Raw genomic sequence first — 23,949 nt, 5'->3', positions numbered from 1 at the left:
ACCCTACGCCGTAACCGCACACGTATCCCAACACGTACCCTAAGCCGTACCCTAACCCTAACCCTAACCCTAACCCATACGCTATGCTGTACCCTCACCCACACCCTAACCCGGACCCTAAGCCGTACCCTAACCCTAACCCTAACCCTAACCCTAACCCATACCATACAACGTACCCTCACACTTACCCTAAACCGTACCCTAAGCCGTACGCTAAACCTAACCTTAACCCTAACACATACACTACGCCGTACCCTCACCCGTACCCTAACCCATACCCTACGCCGTACCCTAACCTGTATCCTAAGGCATACCCTAACCCTAATCAATACCCTACGCAGTACCCTCACCCGTACCCTAACGCGTACCCTAAGCCGTACCCTAACCCTAACCCTAACCCTAACCCTAACCCATACGCTATGCCATACCCTCACCCGTACCCTAACCCGTATCATAAGCCGTACCCCAACCCTACCCTTAACCCTAATCCCTACCCTATGCTGTACTCTCACCCTTACCCCAACCCGTACACTAAGCTGTACCCTAACCCTAACGCTAACCGTAACCCTAACCCATACCCTACGCCGTACCCTAACCCATACCCTAACCCGTATCCTAAGCCGTACCCTAACCCTAACCAATACCCTACACAGTACCCTCACCCGTACCCTCACCCGTACCCTAACCCATACCCTACGCCGTACCCTAACCTGTATCCTAAGCCGTACCCTAACCGTACACTAAACCTAACCGTAACCCGAAACCATAACCTACAACGTACCCTCACACTTACACTAAACCGTACTCTAAGCCGTACCCTAAATCTAACCCTAACCCTAAACTATACCTTACGCCCTACCCTCACTCGTACCCTAATCCATACCCTAAGCCATACCCTATCCCTAACCCTAACCCTAGACTTACCCCTAACCCATACCCTACGCCGTACCCTCACACGAACCCTAACGCGTACCCTAAGCCGTACCCTAACCCTAATCCTAACCCTAGCACTAACCCTAACCCATACCCTAAGCCGTACCCTAACCTGTATCCTAAGCCGTATCCTAACCCTAACCAATACCCTACGCAGTACCCTCACCCATACCCTCAATCGTACCCTAAGCCGTACCCTAACCCTAACCCTAACCCTAACCCTAACCCTAACCCCTACCGTACGCCGTACCCTCACCCGTACCCTATCCCATACCCTAAGCCGTACCCTAACCCTAACACTAACCCTAACCCTAACCCCAACCCTAAACTACCCTTGACTGCTTTTGCCTCCATTAGATTTCCTAAGCACTAGTGTTTTAAGGAACAGGATAAAAAGAAAATCCTAATGTGATTTTTTTATAATGTGTTTATTCTTTATCTTATCCTAGTGACAAAAATCTTCTCCATGGCTGGACCCCAAATAATATTCCTTTACGTGCTAAGTGGTATCTAGAGAGTGGGATAGGTTTAATAAATACCCTAACCCTAACGCGTACCCTAACCCTAACCCAAACCCTAACCCTAACACGTACGCTAATCCTAACCCGTACCCTAAACCAATCCCTAACCCTAACCCTAACGCTAACCCATACCCTACGCCGTACCCTCACCCGTACCCTAAACCGTACCCTAAGCCGTACCCTAACCCTAACCCTAACCCTAACCCATACCCTACAACGTATCCTCACACTTACCCTAAACCGTACCCTAAGCTGTACCTTAACCCTAACCCTAACCGTAAACTATACCTTACACCCTACCCTCACTCGTACCCTAAACCGTACCCTAACCCGTACCCTAACCCTAACCCTAACCCTAGCCCTAACCCTATCCCATAACCTACGCGGTACTCTCACACGTACCCTAACGCGTACCCTAAGCCGTACCCTAACCCTAACCCTAACCCTAACCCATACGCTATGCCTTACCCTCAACCGTACCCTAACCCGTACACTAAGCCGTACCCTAACCCTAACCCTAACCCTAACCCTAACCCATACCCTACAACGTACCCTCACACTTACCCTAAACCGTACCCTAAGCCGTACCCTAAACCTAACCCTAACCCTAACACATACACTACGCCGTACCCTAACCCGTACCCTAACCCTTATCCTAAGCCGTAACCTAACCCTAACCAATACCCTACGCAGTACCCTCACCCATACCGTCACCCGTACCCTAAGCCATACCCTAACCCTAAAACTAACCCTAACCCTAACCCTAACCCATACGCTATACCGTACCCTAACCCGTATCCTAAGCCGTACCCTAACCCTAACCTTAACCCTAACCCCTACCCTATGCCGTACTCTCACCCGTACCCTAACCCGTACCCTAAGCTGTACCCTAACCCTAACCCTAACCGTAACCCTAACCCATACCCTACGCCGTACCCTAACCCATACCCTAAACGGTATCCTAAGCCGTACCCTAACCCTAACCCTAACCCGAACACATACCCTACAACGTACCCTCACACTTACCCTAAACCGTACCCTAAGCCGTATCCTAACCCTAACCCTAACCCTAAACTATACCTTACGCCCTGCCCTCACTTGTACCCTAACCCATACCATAAGCCGTACCCTAACCCTAACCCTAACCCTAGCCCTACCCCTAACCCATACCCTACGCCGTACCCTCACACGTACCCTAACGCGTACCCTAAGCCGTACCCTAACCCTAACCCTAACCCTAACCCTAACCCTAACCCATACCCTACGCCGTACCCTCACCCGTACCCTAACCCGTAACCTAAGCCGTGTCCTAACCCTAACGCTAACCCTAACCCTAACCCTAACCCATACCCTACGACGTACCCTAACCCGTACCCTAAACCGTACCCTAAGCCGTACCCTAACCCTAACCCTAACCCTAACCCTAACCCTTATCCTAAACTACCCTTGACTGCTTTTGCCTCCATTAGATTTCCTAAGCACTAGTGTTTTAAGGAACAGGTTAAAAAAAAATCCTAATGTGATTTTTTTATAATGTGTTTATTCTTTATCTTATCCTAGTGACTAAAATCTTCTCCATGGCTGGACCCCAAATAATATTCCTTTACGTGCTAAGTGGTATCTAGAGAGTGGGGTAGGTTTAATAAATACCCTAATCCTAACGTGTACCCTAAACCATACCCTAGCCCTAACGCGTACCCTAACCCTAACCCAAACCCTAAACCTAACACGTATGCTAATCCTAACCCGTACCCTAAACCAATCCCTAACCCTAAAACTAACGCTAACCCTAACCCTAATCCTAACCCATACCCTACAACGTATCCCCACACTTACCCTAACCCGTACCCTAAGCCGTAACCTAACCCTAACCCTAACCCGAAACTATACCTTACGCCCTACCCTCACTCATACCCTAACCCATACCCTAACCCATACCCTAAGCTGTACCCTAACCTTAACCCTAACCCTAGCCCTAACCCTATCCCATACCCTACGCGGTACTCTCAAACGTACCCTAACGCGTACCCTAAGCCGTACCCTAACCCTAACCCTAACCCTAACCTATACCCTACGCCATACCCTCACCTGTACCCTAAGCCGTACCCTAAGCCGTACCCTAACCCTAACCCTAACCCTAACCCTAACCCTAACCCCTACCCTACGCCGTACCCTAACCCGTACCCTAACCCTTATCCTAAGCCGTACCCTAACCCTAACCAATACCCTACGCAGTACGCTCACCCATACCCTCACCCGTACCCTAAGCCGTACCCTAACCCTAACCCTAACCCTAACCCTAACCCTAACACATACGCTATGCCGTACCCTCACCCGTACCATAAACCGTATCCTAAGCCGTACCTTAACCCTAACCCTAACCCTAACCCTAACCCCTACCCTACGCCGTACCCTCACCCGTACCCTATCCCATACCCTAAGCCGTACCCTAACCCTAACACTAACCCTAACCCTAACCCTAACCCTAAACTACCCTTGACTGCTTTTGCCTCCATTAGATTTCCTAAGCACTAGTGTTTTAAGGAACAGGTTAAAAAAAAATCCTAATGTGATTTTTTTATAATGTGTTTATTCTTTATCTTATCCTAGTGACTAAAATCTTCTCCATGGCTGGACCCCAAATAATATTCCTTTACGTGCTAAGTGGTATCTAGAGAGTGGGGTAGGTTTAATAAATACCCTAATCCTAACGTGTACCCTAAACCATACCCTAGCCCTAACGCGTACCCTAACCCTAACACAAACCCTAACCCTAACACGTACGCTAATCCTAAACCATACCCTAAACCAATCCCTAACCCTAAAACTAACCCTAACCCAAACCCTAACGCTAACCCATACCCTACGCCGTACCCTCACCCGTACCCTAAGCCGTACCCTAAAACTAACCCTAACCCTAACCTATACCCTACAACGTACCCTCACACTTACCCTAAACCTTACCCTAAGCCCTACCCTAACCCTAACCGTAACCCTAAACTACACCTTACGCCCTACCCTCACTAGTAGCCTAACCCGTACCCTAAGTCGTACCCTAACCCTAACCCTAGCCCTAACCCTAACCCATACCCTACGCCGTACCCTCACACGTACCCTAACGCGTACCCTAAGCCGTACCCTAACCCTAACCCTAATCCTAACCCGTACGCTATGCCGTACCCTCACCCGTACCCTAACCCGTATCCTAAGCCGTACCCTAACCCTAACCAATACCCTACGCAGTACCCTCACCCGTACCCTCAACCGTACCCGAAGGCGTACCCTAACCCTAACCCTAACCCTGACCCCTACCGTACGACGTAGCCTCACCCGTACCCTATCCCATACCCTAAGCCGTACCCTAACCCTAACCCTAACCCTAACCCTAACCCTAACCCTAAACTACCCTTGACTGCTTTTGCCTCCATTAGATTTCCTAAGCACTAGTGTTTTAAGGAACAGGTTAAAAAGAAAATCCTAATGTGATTTTTTTATAATGTGCTTATTCTTTATCTTAACCTAGTGACTAAAATCTTCTCCATGGCTGGACCACAAATAATATTCCTTTACGTGCTAAGTGGTATCTAGAGAGTGGGATAGGTTTAATAAATACCCTAATCCTAACGTGTACCCTAACCCTAACCCATACCCTAACCCTAACGCGTACCCTAACCCTAACCCAAACCCTAACCCTAACACGTACGCTAATCCTAACCCGTAACCTAAACCAATCCCTAACCCTAACCCTAACCCTACCCCATACCTTACGCCGTACCCTCACCCGTACCCTAACCCGTACCCTAAGCCGTACCCTAACCCTAACACTAACTCTAACCCTAACCCATACCCTACAACGTACCCTCACACTTACCCTAAACCATACCCTAAGCCGTATCTTAACCCTAAACCTAACCGTAAACTATACCTTACGCCCTACCCTCACTCGTACACTAACCCTTACCCTAAACCGTACCCTAAACCTAACCCTAACCCTAGCCCTAACCCTAACACGTAACCTACGCTGTACCCTCACCCGTACCCTAATCCATACCCTAATATGTACCCTAACCGTAACCCTAACCCTAACTCTAACCCTAACCCATACCCTAAGCCGTACCCTAACCCTAACCCTAACCCTAACCATAACCCATACCCTACAACGTACCCTCACACTTACCCTAACCCGTACCCTAAGCCGTACCCTAACCCTAACCCTAACCCTAAACTATAACTTACGCTCTACCCTCACTCATACCCTAACCCGTACCCTATGCCGTACCCTAACCCTATGCCTAACCCTAGCCCTACCCCTAACCCATAACCTACGCCGTACCCTCACCCATACCCTAACCCTTATCCTAAGCCGTTCCCTAACCCTAACCAATACCCTACGCAGTACCCTCACCCATACCGTCACCCGTACCCTAAGCCGTACCCTAACCGTAACCCTAACCCTAACCCTAACCCATACGCTATGCCGTACCCTCACCCGTACCCTAAACCGTATCCTAAGCCGTACCCTAACCCTAATCCTAACCCTAACCTATACCCTATGCCATACCCTCACCCGTACCCTAAGCCGTACCCTAACCCTAACCCTAACCCTATCCCATAACCTACGCGGTACTCTCACACGTATCCTAACGCGTACCCTAAGCCGTGCCCTAACCCTAACCCATACCCTACGCCGTAACCGCACACATATCCCAACACGTACCCTAAGCCGTACCCTAACCCTAACCCTAACCCTAACCCATACGCTATGCTGTACCCTCACCCACACCCTAACCCGTACCCTAAGCCGTACCCTAACCCTAACCCTAACCCTAACCCTAACCCATACCATACAACGTACCCTCACACTTACCCTAAACCGTACCCTAAGCCGTACGCTAAACCTAACCCTAACCCTAACACATACACTACGCCGTACCCTCACCCGTACCCTAACCCATACCCTACGCCGTACCCTAACCTGTATCCTAAGGCATACCCTAACCCTAATCAATACCCTACGCAGTACCCTCACCCGTACCCTAACGCGTACCCTAAGCCGTACCCTAACCCTAACCCTAACCCTAACCCTAACCCATACGCTATGCCGTACCCTCACCCGTACCCTAACCCGTATCCTAAGCCGTACCCCAACCGTGACATTAACCCTAACCCCTACCCTATGCTGTACTCTCACCCTTACCCCAACCCGTACCCTAAGCTGTACCCTAACCCTAACGCTAACCGTAACCCTAACCCATACCCTACGCCGTACCCTAACCCATACCCTAACCCGTATCCTAAGCCGTACCCTAACCCTAACCAATACCCTACACAGTACCCTCACCCGTACCCTCACCCGTACCCTAACCCATACCCTACGCCGTACCCTAACCTGTATCCTAAGCCGTACCCTAACCCTAACCCTAACCCGAACCCATACCCTACAACGTACCCTCACACTTACCCTAAACCGTACCCTAAGCCGTACCCTAAATCTAACCCTAACCCTAAACTATACCTTACGCCCTACCCTCACTCGTACCCTAATCCATACCCTAAGCCATACCCTAACCCTAACCCTAACCCTAGCACTACCCCTAACCCATACCCTACGCCGTACCCTCACACGTACCCTAACGCGTACCCTAAGCCGTACCCTAACCCTAGCACTAACCCTAACCCATACCCTACGCCATACCCTAACCTGTATCCTAAGCCGTACCCTAACCCTAACCAATACCCTACGCAGTACCCTCACCCGTACCCTCAATCGTACCCTAAGCCGTACCCTAACCCTAACCCTAACCCTAACCCTAACCCTAACCCCTACCGTACGCCGTACCCTCACCCGTACCCTATCCCATACCCTAAGCCGTACCCTAACCCTAACACTAACCCTAACCCTAACCCCAACCCTAAACTACCCTTGACTGCTTTTGCCTCCATTAGATTTCCTAAGCACTAGTGTTTTAAGGAACAGGATAAAAAGAAAATCCTAATGTGATTTTTTTATAATGTGTTTATTCTTTATCTTATCCTAGTGACAAAAATCTTCTCCATGGCTGGACCCCAAATAATATTCCTTTACGTGCTAAGTGGTATCTAGAGAGTGGGATAGGTGTAATAAATACCCTAACCCTAACGCGTACCCTAACCCTAACCCAAAACCTAACCCTAACACGTACGCTAATCCTAACCCGTACCCTAAACCAATCCCTAACCCTAACCCTAACGCTAACCCATACCCTATGCCGTACCCTCACCCGTACCCTAAACCGTACCCTAAGCCGTACCCTAACCCTAACCCTAACCCTAACCCTAACCATAACCCTAACCCTAACCCTAACCCTAAACCGTACCCTAACCCTAACCCTAACCCTAACCCTAACCCTAACCCATACGCTATGCCGTACCCTCATCCGTACCCTAACCCGTATCCTAAGCCGTACCCTAACCCTAACCTTAACCCTAACCCCTACCCTATGCCGTACCCTCACCCGTACCCTAACCCGTACCCTAAGCTGTACCCTAACCCTAACCCTAACCGTAACCCTAACCCATACCCTACGCCGTACCCTAACCCATACCCTAAACTGTATCCTAAGCCGTACCCTAACCCTAACCAATACCCTACGCAGTACCCTCACCCGTACCCTAAACCGTACCCTAACCCTAACCCTAACCCTAGCCCTAACCCGAACCCATACCCTACGCCGTACCCTAACCTGTATCCTAAGCCGTACCCTAACCCTAACCAATACCCTACGCAGTACCCTCACCCGTACCCTAAACCGTACCCTAAGCCGTACCCTAACCCTAACCCTAACCCGAACCCATACCCTACAACGTACCCTCACACTTACCCTAAACCGTACCCTAAGTCGTACCCTAAATCTAACCCTTACCCTAAACTATACCTTACGCCCTACCCTCACTCGTACCCTAACCCGTGCCCTAAGCCGTACCCTAAGCCTAACCCTAACCCTAGCCCTACCCCTAACCCATACCCTACGCCGTACCCTCACACGTACCCTAACGCGTACCCTAAGCCGTACCCTAACCCTAACCCTAACCCTAACACAAACCCTATGCCGTAACCGCACATGTATCCTAACCTGTACGCTAAGCCGTACCCTAACCCTAACCCTAACCCTAACCCATACACTACGCCGTACCCTCACCCGGAACCTAAACCTTATCCTAAGCCATACCCTAACCCTAACCCTAACACTAAACCCTACCCTACGCCGTACCCTCACCCGTACCCTAACCCCTACCCTAAGCTGTACCCTAACCCTAACCCTAACCCTAACCCATACCCTACGCCGTACCCTAACCCGTACCCTAACCCGTATCCTAAGCCGTACCCTAACCCATACCAATACCCTATGCAGTACCCTCACCCGTACCCTAAGCCGTACCCTAAACCTAACCCTAACCCTAACCCTAACCCTAACCCTAACCCTAACCTTAACCCTAACCCCAACCCTAAACTACCCTTGACTGCTTTTGCCTCCATTAGATTTCCTAAGCACTAGTGTTTTAAGGAACAGGATAAAAAGAAAATCCTAATGTGATTTTTTTATAATGTGTTTATTCTTTATCTTATCCTAGTGACTAAAATCTTCTCCATGGCTGGACCCCAAATAATATTCGTTTACGTGCTAAGTGGTATCTAGAGAGTGGGATAGTTTTAATAAATACCCTAATCCTAACGTGTACCGTAACCCTAACCCATACCCTAACCCAAACCCTAACCCTAAAACGTACGCTAATCCTAACCCGTACCCTAAACCAATCCCTAACCTTAAAACTAACCCTAACCCTAACCCTAACCCATAACCTACGCCGTACCCTCACCCGTACCCTAATCCGTACCCTAACCCTAACCCTAACCCTAACCCATACCCTACAACGTACCCTCACACTTACCCTACACCGTACCCTAAGCCGTACCCTAACCCTAACCCTAACCCTAAACTATACCTTACGCCCTACCCTCATTCGTACCCTAACCCGTACCCTAACCCTTATCCTAAGCCGTACCATAACCCTAACCCTAAACCTAACCTATACCCTATGCCGTACCCTCACCCGTACCCTAACCCGTACCCTATGCCATACCCTAACCCTAACCCTAACCCTAACCCATACCCTACGCCGTACCCTAACCCGTACCCTAACCCGTATCCTAAGCCATACCCTAACCCTAACCAATACCCTACGCAGTACCCTCACCCGTACCCTAAACCGTACCCTAAGCCGTAAGCTAACACTAACCCTAACCCTAACCCTAACCCTTACCCTAAACTACCCTTGACTGCTTTTGCCTCCTTTAGATTTCCTAAGCACTAGTGTTTTAAGGAACAGGTTAAAAAGAAAATCCGAATGTGATTTTTTTATAATGTGTTTATTCTTTATCTTATCCTAGTGACTAAAATCTTCTCCATGGCTGGACCCCAAATAATATTCCTTTACGTGCTAAGTGGTATCTAGAGAGTGGGATAGGTTTAATAAATACCCTAATCCTAACGTGTACCCTAACCCTAACCCATACCCTAACCCTAACGCGTACCCTAACCCTAACCGAAACCCTAACCCTTACGCGTACCCTAACCCTAACCCAAACCCTAAGCCTAACACGTACGCTAATCCTAACCCGTACCCTAAACCAATCCCTAACCCTAAAACTAACCCTAACCCTAACCCTAACCCTAACCCTAACCCTAAACTACCCTTGACTGCTTTTGCCTCCATTAGATTTCCTTAGCACTAGTGTTTTAAGGAACAGGTTAAAAAGAAAATCCGAATGTGATTTTTTTATAATGTGTTTATTCTTTATCTTATCCTAGTGACTAAAATCTTCTCCATGGCTGGACCCCAAATAATATTCCTTTACGTGCTAAGTGGTATCTAGAGAGTGGGATAGGTTTAATAAATACCCTAATCCTAACGTGTACCCTAACCCTAACCCATACCCTAACCCTAACCCGTACCCTAACCCTAACCCAAACCCTAAGCCGTACCCTAACCCTAACCCTAACCCTAACCCCTACCCTACGCCGTACCCTCACCCGTACCCTATCCCATACCCTACGCCGTACCCTAACCTGTATCCTAAGCCGTACGCTAACCCTAACCAATACCCTACGCAGTACCCTCACCCGTACCCTAACCCGTACCCTAACCCTAAACCTAACGCGAACCCATACCCTACAACGTACCCTCACACTTACCCTAAACCGTACCCTAAGCCGTATCCTAACCCTAACCCTAACCCTAAACTATACCTTACGCCCTGCCCTCACTTGTACCCTAACCCGTACCATAAGCCGTACCCTAACCCTAACCCTAACCCTATCCCTAACCCTAGCCCTACCCCTAACCCATAACCTACGCCGTACCCTCACCCATACCCTAACCCTTATCCTAAGCCGTTCCCTAACCCTAACCAATACCCTACGCAGTACCCTCACCCATACCGTCACCCGTACCCTAAGCCGTACCCTAACCCTAACCCTAACCCTAACCCATTCCCTACGCCGTACCCTAACCCGTACCCTAACCCGTATCCTAAGCCGTACCCTAACCCTAACCAATACCCTATGCAGTACCCTCACCCGTACCCTCATCCGTACCTTAAGCCGTACCCTAACCCTAACCCTAACCCTAAACCTAACCCCTACCCTAGGCCGTACCCTCACCCGTACCCTATCCCATACACTACGCCGTACCCTATCCTGTATCCTAAGCCGTACCCTAACCCTAACCAATACTCTACGGAGTACCCTCACCCGTACCCTAACCCGTACCCTAAGCCGTACCCTAACCCTAACCCTAACGCGAACCCATACCCTATAACGTACCCTCACACTTACCCTAAACCGTACCCTAAGCCGTATCCTAACGCTAACACTAACCCTAAACTATACCTTACGCCCTGCTCTAACTCGTACCCTAACCCATACCCTACGCCGTACCCTCACATGTACCCTAAAGCGTACCCTAAGCCGTACCCTAACCCTAACCCTAAAACTAACCCGTACCCTACGCCGTAACCGCACACGTATCCTAACCCGTACCCTAAGCCGTACCCTAACCCTAACCCTAACTCATACGCTACGCCGTACCCTCACCCGTACCCTAACACGTACCCTAAGCCGTACCCTAAACCTAACCCTAACCCTAACACATACACTACACCGTACCCTAACCCGTACCCTAACCCTTATCCTAAGCCGTAACCTAACCCTAACCAATACCCTACACAGTACCCTCACCCATACCCTCACCCGTACCCTAAGCCATACCCTAACCCTAACCCTAACCCTAACCCTAACCCTAACCCATACGCTATGCCGTACCCTCACCCGTACCCTAACCCGTATCCTAAGCCGTACCCTAAACCTAACCCTAACCCTAACCTATACCCTACGCCGTACCCTCTCACGTACCCTAACCCGTACCCTAAGCCGTACCCTAACCCTAACCCTAACCCTAACCCTAACCCATACCCTACGCGGTACCCTAACCCGTACCCTAATCCGTATCCTAAGCCGTACCCTAACCCTAACCAATACCCTACGCAGTACCCTCACTCGTACCCTCAATCGTACCCTAAGCCGTACCCTAACCCTAACCCTAACCCTAACCCTAACCCCTACCATACGCCGTACCCTCACCCGTACCCTATCCCATACCCTAAGCCGTACCCTAACCCTAACACTAACCCTAACCCTAACCCCAACCCTAAACTACCCTTGACTGCTTTTGCCTCCATTAGATTTCCTAAGCACTAGTGTATTAAGGAACAGGATAAAAAGAAAATCTTAATGTGATTTTTTAATAATGTGTTTATTCTTTATCTTATCCTAGTGACTAAAATCTTCTCCATGGCTGGACCCCAAATAATATTCCTTTACGTGCTAAGTGGTATCTAGAGAGTGAGATAGGTTTAATAAATACCCTAATCCTAACGTGTACCCTAACCCTAACCCATACCCTAACCCTAACGCGTACCCTAACCCTAACCCAAACACTAAACCTAACACGTACGCTAATCCTAACCCGTACCCTAAACCAAACCCTAACCCTAACCCTAACGATAACCCATACCCTACGCCGTACCCTCACCCGTACCCTAACCCGTATCCTAAGCCGTACCCTAACCCTAACCTAAACCCTAACCCCTACCCTATGCCGTACTCTCACCCGTACCCTAACCCGTACCCTAAGCTGTACCCTAACCCTAACCCTAACCGTAAACCTAACCCATACCCTACGCCGTACCCTAACCCATACCCTAAACCGTACCCTAACCCTAACCCTAACCCTAACCCTAACCCTAACCCATACGCTATGCCGTACCCTCACCCGTACCCTAAACCGTACCCTAAACCGTACCCTAACCCTATCCCTAACCCTAACACATACCCTACGCCGTACCCTAACCCGTACCCTAACCCGTATCCTAAGCCGTACCCTAAACCTAACCAATAACCTATGCAGTACCCTCACCCGTACCCTCACCCGTACCCTAAGCCGTACCCTAACCCTAACCCTAACCCTAATCCCTACCCTACGCCGTACCCTCACCCGTACCCTATCCCATACCCTAAGCCGTACCCTAACCCTAACACTAACCGTAACCCTAACCCTAACCCTAAAATACCCTTGACTGCTTTTGCCTCCATTAGATTTCCTAAGCACTAGTGTTTTAAGGAACAGGTTAAAAAGAAAATCCTAATGTCATTTTTTTATAATGTGTTTATTCTTTATCTTATCCTAGTGACTAAAATCTTCTCCATGGCTGGACCCCAAATAATATTCCTTTACGTGCTAAGTGGTATCTAGAGAGTGGGATAGGTTTAATAAATACCCTAATTCTAACGTGTACCCTAACCCTAACTCATACCCTAACCCTAACGCGTACCCTAACCCTAACCCAAACCCTAAACCTAACACGTATGCTAATCCTAACCCGTACCCTAATCCAATCCCTAACCCTAAAACTAACCCTAACCCTAACCCTAACCCTAACCCATACCCTACAACGTATCCCCACACTTACCCTAACCCGTACCCTAAGCCGTAACCTAACCCTAACCCTAACCCGAAACTATACCTTACGCCCTACCCTCACTCATACCCTAACCCATACCCTAAGCTGTACCCTAAACCTAACCCTAACCCTAAACCCTACCCTACGCCGTACCCTAACCCGTACCCTAACCCTTATCCTAAGCCGTACCCTAACCCTAACCAATACCCTACGCAGTACGCTCACCCATACCCTCACCCGTACCCTAAGCCGTACCCTAAACCTAACCCTAACCCTAACCCTAACCCTAACACATACGCTATGCCGTACCCTCACCCGTACCATAAACCGTATCCTAAGCCGTACCCTAACCCTAACCCTAACCCTAACCCTAACCCTAACCCCTACCCTACGCCGTACCCTCACCCGTACCCTATCCCATACCCTAAGCCGTACCCTAACCCTAACACTAACCCTAACCCTAACCCTAACCCTAAACTACCCTTGACTGCTTTTGCCTCCATTAGATTTCCTAAGCACTAGTGTTTTAAGGAACAGGTTAAAAAGAAAATCCGAATGTGATTTTTTTATAATGTGTTTATTCTTTATCTTATCCTAGTGACTAAAATCTTCTCCATGGCTGGACCCCAAATAATATTCCTTTACGTGCTAAGTGGTATCTAGAGAGTGGGATAGGTTTAATAAATACCCTAATCCTAACGTGTACCCTAACCCTAACCCATACCCTAACCCTAACCCGTACCCTAACCCTAACCCAAACCCTAAGCCGTACCCTAACCCTAACCCTAACCCTAACCCCTACCCTACGCCGTACCCTCACCCGTACCCTATCCCATACCCTACGCCGTACCCTAACCTGTATCCTAAGCCGTACGCTAACCCTAACCAATACCCTACGCAGTACCCTCACCCGTACCCTAACCCGTACCCTAACCCTAAACCTAACGCGAACCCATACCCTACAACGTACCCTCACACTTACCCTAAACCGTACCCTAAGCCGTATCCTAACCCTAACCCTAACCCTAAACTATACCTTACGCCCTGCCCTCACTTGTACCCTAACCCGTACCATAAGCCGTACCCTAACCCTAACCCTAACCCTATCCCTAACCCTAGCCCTACCCCTAACCCATAACCTACGCCGTACCCTCACCCATACCCTAACCCTTATCCTAAGCCGTTCCCTAACCCTAACCAATACCCTACGCAGTACCCTCACCCATACCGTCACCCGTACCCTAAGCCGTACCCTAACCGTAACCCTAACCCTAACCCTAACCCATACGCTATGCCGTACCCTCACCCGTACCCTAAACCGTATCCTAAGCCGTACCCTAACCCTAATCCTAACCCTAACCTATACCCTATGCCATACCCTCACCCGTACCCTAAGCCGTACCCTAACCCTAAACCTAACCCTAACCCATTCCCTACGCCGTACCCTAACCCGTACCCTAACCCGTATCCTAAGCCGTACCCTAACCCTAACCAATACCCTATGCAGTACCCTCACCCGTACCCTCATCCGTACCTTAAGCCGTACCCTAACCCTAACCCTAACCCTAAACCTAACCCCTACCCTAGGCCGTACCCTCACCCGTACCCTATCCCATACACTACGCCGTACCCTATCCTGTATCCTAAGCCGTACCCTAACCCTAACCAATACTCTACGGAGTACCCTCACCCGTACCCTAACCCGTACCCTAAGCCGTACCCTAACCCTAACCCTAACGCGAACCCATACCCTATAACGTACCCTCACACTTACCCTAAACCGTACCCTAAGCCGTATCCTAACCCTAACACTAACCCTAAACTATACCTTACGCCCTGCTCTAACTTGTACCCTAACCCATACCCTACGCCGTACCCTCACATGTACCCTAAAGCGTACCCTAAGCCGTACCCTAACCCTAACCCTAAAACTAACCCGTACCCTACGCCGTAACCGCACACGTATCCTAACCCGTACCCTAAGCCGTACCCTAACCCTGACCCTAACTCATACGCTACGCCGTACCCTCACCCGTACCCTAACACGTACCCTAAGCCGTACCCTAAACCTAACCCTAACCCTAACACATACACTACACCGTACCCTAACCCGTACCCTAACCCTTATCCTAAGCCGTAACCTAACCCTAACCAATACCCTACACAGTACCCTCACCCATACCCTCACCCGTACCCTAAGCCATACCCTAACCCTAACCCTAACCCTAACCCTAACCCTAACCCATACGCTATGCCGTACCCTCACCCGTACCCTAACCCGTATCCTAAGCCATACCCTAACCCTAACCTTAACCCTAACCCCTACCCTATGCCGTACTCTCACCCATACCCTAACCCGTACCCTAAGCTGTACCCTAACCCTAACCCTAACCGTAACCCTAACCCATACCCTACGCCGTACCCTAACCCATACCCTAAACCGTATCCTTAGCCGTACCCTAACCCTAACCCTAACCCGAACACATACCCTACAACGTACCCTCACACTTACCCTAAACCATACCCTAAACCGTACACTAAATCTAACCCTAACCCTAAACTATACCTTACGCCCTACCCTCACTCGTACCCTAACCCGTACCCTAAGACATACCCTAACCCAAACCCTAACCAATACCCTACGCAGTACCCTCACTCGTACCCTCAATCGTACCCTAAGCCGTACCCTAACCCTAACCCTAACCCTAACCCTAACCCCTACCGTACGCCGTACCCTCACCCGTACCCTATCCCATACCCTAAGCCGTACCCTAACCCTAACACTAACCCTAACCCTAACCCCAACCCTAAACTACCCTTGACTGCTTTTGCCTCCATTAGATTTCCTAAGCACTAGTGTATTAAGGAACAGGATAAAAAGAAAATCTTAATGTGATTTTTTTATAATGTGTTTATTCTTTATCTTATCCTAGTGACTAAAATGTACTCCATGGCTGGACCCCAAATAATATTCCTTTACGTGCTAAGTGGTATCTAGAGAGTGGGATAAGTTTAATAAATACCCTACTCTTAACGTGTACCCTAACCCTAACCCATACCCTAACCCTAACACGTACCCTAACCCTAACCCAAACCCTAACCCTAACACGTACGCTAATCCTAACCCGTACCCTAAACCAAACCCTAACCCTAACCCTAACGCTAACCCATACCCTACGCCGTAACCTCACCCGTACCCTAACCCGTACCCTAAGCCGTACCCTAACCCTAACCCTAACCCTATCCCATAACCTACGCGGTACTCTCACACGTATCCTAACGCGTACCCTAAGCCGTACCCTAACCCTAACCCATACCCTACGCCGTAACCGCACACGTATCCCAACACGTACCCTAAGCCGTACCCTAACCCTAACCCTAACCCTAACCCATACGCTATGCTGTACCCTCACCCACACCCTAACCCGGACCCTAAGCCGTACCCTAACCCTAACCCTAACCCTAACCCTAACCCATACCATACAACGTACCCTCACACTTACCCTAAACCGTACCCTAAGCCGTACGCTAAACCTAACCTTAACCCTAACACATACACTACGCCGTACCCTCACCCGTACCCTAACCCATACCCTACGCCGTACCCTAACCTGTATCCTAAGGCATACCCTAACCCTAATCAATACCCTACGCAGTACCCTCACCCGTACCCTAACGCGTACCCTAAGCCGTACCCTAACCCTAACCCTAACCCTAACCCTAACCCATACGCTATGCCATACCCTCACCCGTACCCTAACCCGTATCATAAGCCGTACCCCAACCCTACCCTTAACCCTAATCCCTACCCTATGCTGTACTCTCACCCTTACCCCAACCCGTACACTAAGCTGTACCCTAACCCTAACGCTAACCGTAACCCTAACCCATACCCTACGCCGTACCCTAACCCATACCCTAACCCGTATCCTAAGCCGTACCCTAACCCTAACCAATACCCTACACAGTACCCTCACCCGTACCCTCACCCGTACCCTAACCCATACCCTACGCCGTACCCTAACCTGTATCCTAAGCCGTACCCTAACCCTAACCCTAACCCGAACCCATACCCTACAACGTACCCTCACACTTACCCTAAACCGTACCCTAAGCCGTACCCTAAATCTAACCCTAACCCTAAACTATACCTTACGCCCTACCCTCACTCGTACCCTAATCCATACCCTAAGCCATACCCTAACCCTAACCCTAACCCTAGCCCTACCCGTAACCCATACCCTACGCCGTACCCTCACACGTACCCTAACGCGTACCCTAAGCCGTACCCTAACCCTAACCCTAACACTAGCACTAACCCTAACCCATACCCTACGCCGTACCCTAACCTGTATCCTAAGCCGTACCCTAACCCTAACCCTAACCCTAACCCTAACCCTAACCCCTACCCTACGCCGTACCCTCACCCGTACCCTATCCCATACCCTAAGCCGTACCCTAACCCTAACACTAACCCTAACCCTAACCCTAACCCTAAACTACCCTTGACTGCTTTTGCCTCCATTAGATTTCCTAAGCACTAGTGTTTTAAGGAACAGGTTAACAAGAAAATCCTAATGTGATTTTTTTATAATGTGTTTATTCTTTACCTTATCCTAGTGACGAAAATCTTCTCCATGGCTGGACCCCAAATAATATTCCTTTACGTGCTAAGTGGTATCTAGAGAGTGGGATAGGTTTAATAAATACCCTAATCCTAACGTGTACACTTACCCTAACCCATACCCTAACCCTAACGCGTACCCTAACCCTAACCCAAACCCTAACCCTAACACGTACGCTAATCCTGACCCGTACCCTAAACCAATCCCTAACCCTAAACCTAACCCTCACCCATACCCTACGCCGTACCCTCACCCGTACCGTAACCCGTACCCTAAGCCGTACCCTAACCCTAACCCTAACCCTAACCCTAACCCATACCCTACAACGTACCCTCACACTTACCCTAAACCATACCCTAAGTCGTACCTTAACACTAACCCTAACCGTAAACTATACCTTACGCCCTACCCTCACTCGTACCCTAACCCTTACCCTAACCCTAACCCTAACCCTAGCCCTAACCCTAACCCATACCCTACGCCTTACACTCACACGTACCCTAATGCGTACACTACGCCGTACCCTAACCCTAACCCTAACCCTAACACAAACCCTATGCCGTAACCGCACATGTATCCTAACCTGTACGCTAAGCCGTACCCTAACCCTAACCCTAACCCTAACCCATACACTACGCCGTACCCTCACCCGGAACCTAAACCTTATCCTAAGCCATACCCTAACCCTAACCCTAACACTAAACCCTACCCTACGCCGTACCCTCACCCGTACCCTAACCCCTACCCTAAGCTGTACCCTAACCCTAACCCTAACCCTAACCCATACCCTACGCCGTACCCTAACCCGTACCCTAACCCGTATCCTAAGCCGTACCCTAACCCATACCAATACCCTATGCAGTACCCTCACCCGTACCCTAAGCCGTACCCTAACCCTAACCCTAACCCTAACCCTAACCCTAACCCTAACCCTAACCCTAACCTTAACCCTAACCCCAACCCTAAACTACCCTTGACTGCTTTTGCCTCCATTAGATTTCCTAAGCACTAGTGTTTTAAGGAACAGGATAAAAAGAAAATCCTAATGTGATTTTTTTATAATGTGTTTATTCTTTATCTTATCCTAGTGAATAAAATCTTCTCCATGGCTGGACCCCAAATAATATTCGTTTACGTGCTAAGTGGTATCTAGAGAGTGGGATAGTTTTAATAAATACCCTAATCCTAACGTGTACCGTAACCCTAACCCATACCCTAACCCAAACCCTAACCCTAAAACGTACGCTAATCCTAACCCGTACCCTAAACCAATCCCTAACCTTAAAACTAACCCTAACCCTAACCCTAACCCATAACCTACGCCATACCCTCACCCGTACCCTAATCCGTACCCTAACCCTAACCCTAACCCTAACCCATACCCTACAACGTACCCTCACACTTACCCTACACCGTACCCTAAGCCGTACCCTAACCCTAACCCTAACCCTAAACTATACCTTACGCCCTACCCTCATTCGTACCCTAACCCGTACCCTAACCCTTATCCTAAGCCGTACCATAACCCTAACCCTAAACCTAACCTATACCCTATGCCGTACCCTCACCCGTACCCTAACCCGTACCCTATGCCATACCCTAACCCTAACCCTAACCCTAACCCATACCCTACGCCGTACCCTAACCCGTACCCTAACCCGTATCCTAAGCCGTACCCTAACCCATACCAATACCCTATGCAGTACCCTCACCCGTACCCTAAGCCGTACCCTAACCCTAACCCTAACCCTAACCCTAACCCTAACCCTAACCCCTACCCTACGCCGTACCCTCACCCGTACCCTATCCCATACCCTAAGCCGTACCCTAACCCTAACCCATACCCTACGCCGTACCCTCACCCGTACCCTATCCCATACCCTACGCTGTACCCTAACCTGTATCCTAAGCCGTACGCTAACCCTAACCAATACCCTACGCAGTACCCTCACCCGTACCCTAACCCGTACCCTAACCCTAAACCTAACGCGAACCCATACCCTACAACGTACCCTCACACTTACCCTAAACCGTACCCTAAGCCGTATCCTAACCCTAACCCTAACCCTAAACTATACCTTACGCCCTGCCCTCACTTGTACCCTAACCCGTACCATAAGCCGTACCCTAACCCTAACCCTAACCCTATCCCTAACCCTAGCCCTACCCCTAACCCATAACCTACGCCGTACCCTCACCCATACCCTAACCCTTATCCTAAGCCGTTCCCTAACCCTAACCAATACCCTACGCAGTACCCTCACCCATACCGTCACCCGTACCCTAAGCCGTACCCTAACCGTAACCCTAACCCTAACCCTAACCCATACCCTACGCCGTACCCTAACCCGTACCCTAACCCGTATCCTAAGCCGTACGCTAACCCATACCAATACCCTATGCAGTACCCTCACCCGTACCCTAAGCCGTACCCTAACCCTAACCCTAACCCTAACCCTAACCCTAACCCTAACCCCTACCCTACGCCGTACCCTCACCCGTACCCTATCCCATACCCTAAGCCGTACCCTAACCCTAACACTAACCCTAACCCTAACCCTAACCCTAAACTACCCTTGACTGCTTTTGCCTCCATTAGATTTCCTAAGCACTAGTGTTTTAAGGAACAGGTTAAAAAGAAAATCCGAATGTGATTTTTTTATAATGTGTTTATTCTTTATCTTATCCTAGTGACTAAAATCTTCTCCATGGCTGGACCCCAAATAATATTCCTTTACGTGCTAAGTGGTATCTAGAGAGTGGGATAGGTTTAATAAATACCCTAATCCTAACGTGTACCCTAACCCTAACCCATACCCTAACCCTAACGCGTACCCTAACCCTAACCGAAACCCTAACCCTTACGCGTACCCTAACCCTAACCCAAACCCTAAGCCTAACACGTACGCTAATCCTAACCCGTACCCTAAACCAATCCCTAACCCTAAAACTAACCCTAACCCTAACCCTAACCCTAACCCTAACCCTAAACTACCCTTGACTGCTTTTGCCTCCATTAGATTTCCTTAGCACTAGTGTTTTAAGGAACAGGTTAAAAAGAAAATCCGAATGTGATTTTTTTATAATGTGTTTATTCTTTATCTTATCCTAGTGACTAAAATCTTCTCCATGGCTGGACCCCAAATAATATTCCTTTACGTGCTAAGTGGTATCTAGAGAGTGGGATAGGTTTAATAAATACCCTAATCCTAACGTGTACCCTAACCCTAACCCATACCCTAACCCTAACCCGTACCCTAACCCTAACCCAAACCCTAAGCCGTACCCTAACCCTAACCCTAACCCTAACCCCTACCCTACGCCGTACCCTCACCCGTACCCTATCCCATACCCTACGCCGTACCCTAACCTGTATCCTAAGCCGTACGCTAACCCTAACCAATACCCTACGCAGTACCCTCACCCGTACCCTAACCCGTACCCTAACCCTAAACCTAACGCGAACCCATACCCTACAACGTACCCTCACACTTACCCTAAACCGTACCCTAAGCCGTATCCTAACCCTAACCCTAACCCTAAACTATACCTTACGCCCTGCCCTCACTTGTACCCTAACCCGTACCATAAGCCGTACCCTAACCCTAACCCTAACCCTATCCCTAACCCTAGCCCTACCCCTAACCCATAACCTACGCCGTACCCTCACCCATACCCTAACCCTTATCCTAAGCCGTTCCCTAACCCTAACCAATACCCTACGCAGTACCCTCACCCATACCGTCACCCGTACCCTAAGCCGTACCCTAACCCTAACCCTAACCCTAACCCATTCCCTACGCCGTACCCTAACCCGTACCCTAACCCGTATCCTAAGCCGTACCCTAACCCTAACCAATACCCTATGCAGTACCCTCACCCGTACCCTCATCCGTACCTTAAGCCGTACCCTAACCCTAACCCTAACCCTAAACCTAACCCCTACCCTAGGCCGTACCCTCACCCGTACCCTATCCCATACACTACGCCGTACCCTATCCTGTATCCTAAGCCGTACCCTAACCCTAACCAATACTCTACGGAGTACCCTCACCCGTACCCTAACCCGTACCCTAAGCCGTACCCTAACCCTAACCCTAACGCGAACCCATACCCTATAACGTACCCTCACACTTACCCTAAACCGTACCCTAAGCCGTATCCTAACGCTAACACTAACCCTAAACTATACCTTACGCCCTGCTCTAACTCGTACCCTAACCCATACCCTACGCCGTACCCTCACATGTACCCTAAAGCGTACCCTAAGCCGTACCCTAACCCTAACCCTAAAACTAACCCGTACCCTACGCCGTAACCGCACACGTATCCTAACCCGTACCCTAAGCCGTACCCTAACCCTAACCCTAACTCATACGCTACGCCGTACCCTCACCCGTACCCTAACACGTACCCTAAGCCGTACCCTAAACCTAACCCTAACCCTAACACATACACTACACCGTACCCTAACCCGTACCCTAACCCTTATCCTAAGCCGTAACCTAACCCTAACCAATACCCTACACAGTACCCTCACCCATACCCTCACCCGTACCCTAAGCCATACCCTAACCCTAACCCTAACCCTAACCCTAACCCTAACCCATACGCTATGCCGTAACCTCACCCGTACCCTAACCCGTATCCTAAGCCGTACCCTAAACCTAACCCTAACCCTAACCTATACCCTACGCCGTACCCTCTCACGTACCCTAACCCGTACCCTAAGCCGTACCCTAACCCTAACCCTAACCCTAACCCTAACCCATACCCTACGCGGTACCCTAACCCGTACCCTAATCCGTATCCTAAGCCGTACCCTAACCCTAACCAATACCCTACGCAGTACCCTCACTCGTACCCTCAATCGTACCCTAAGCCGTACCCTAACCCTAACCCTAACCCTAACCCTAACCCCTACCATACGCCGTACCCTCAACCGTACCCTATCCCATACCCTAAGCCGTACCCTAACCCTAACACTAACCCTAACCCTAACCCCAACCCTAAACTACCCTTGACTGCTTTTGCCTCCATTAGATTTCCTAAGCACTAGTGTATTAAGGAACAGGATAAAAAGAAAATCTTAATGTGATTTTTTAATAATGTGTTTATTCTTTATCTTATCCTAGTGACTAAAATCTTCTCCATGGCTGGACCCCAAATAATATTCCTTTACGTGCTAAGTGGTATCTAGAGAGTGAGATAGGTTTAATAAATACCCTAATCCTAACGTGTACCCTAACCCTAACCCATACCCTAACCCTAACGCGTACCCTAACCCTAACCCAAACACTAAACCTAACACGTACGCTAATCCTAACCCGTACCCTAAACCAAACCCTAACCCTAACCCTAACGATAACCCATACCCTACGCCGTACCCTCACCCGTACCCTAACCCGTATCCTAAGCCGTACCCTAACCCTAACCTAAACCCTAACCCCTACCCTATGCCGTACTCTCACCCGTACCCTAACCCGTACCCTAAGCTGTACCCTAACCCTAACCCTAACCGTAAACCTAACCCATACCCTACGCCGTACCCTAACCCATACCCTAAACCGTACCCTAACCCTAACCCTAACCCTAACCCTAACCCTAACCCATACGCTATGCCGTACCCTCACCCGTACCCTAAACCGTACCCTAAACCGTACCCTAACCCTATCCCTAACCCTAACACATACCCTACGCCGTACCCTAACCCGTACCCTAACCCGTATCCTAAGCCGTACCCTAAACCTAACCAATAACCTATGCAGTACCCTCACCCGTACCCTCACCCGTACCCTAAGCCGTACCCTAA

The sequence above is a fragment of the Eubalaena glacialis genome, chromosome 5 (genome assembly GCF_028564815.1).
Source record: "Eubalaena glacialis isolate mEubGla1 chromosome 5, mEubGla1.1.hap2.+ XY, whole genome shotgun sequence".
Classification (NCBI taxonomy): domain Eukaryota; kingdom Metazoa; phylum Chordata; class Mammalia; order Artiodactyla; family Balaenidae; genus Eubalaena; species Eubalaena glacialis.
The sequence above is the reverse complement of the archived record's forward strand: the minus strand, read 5'-3'. Positions refer to the sequence as shown.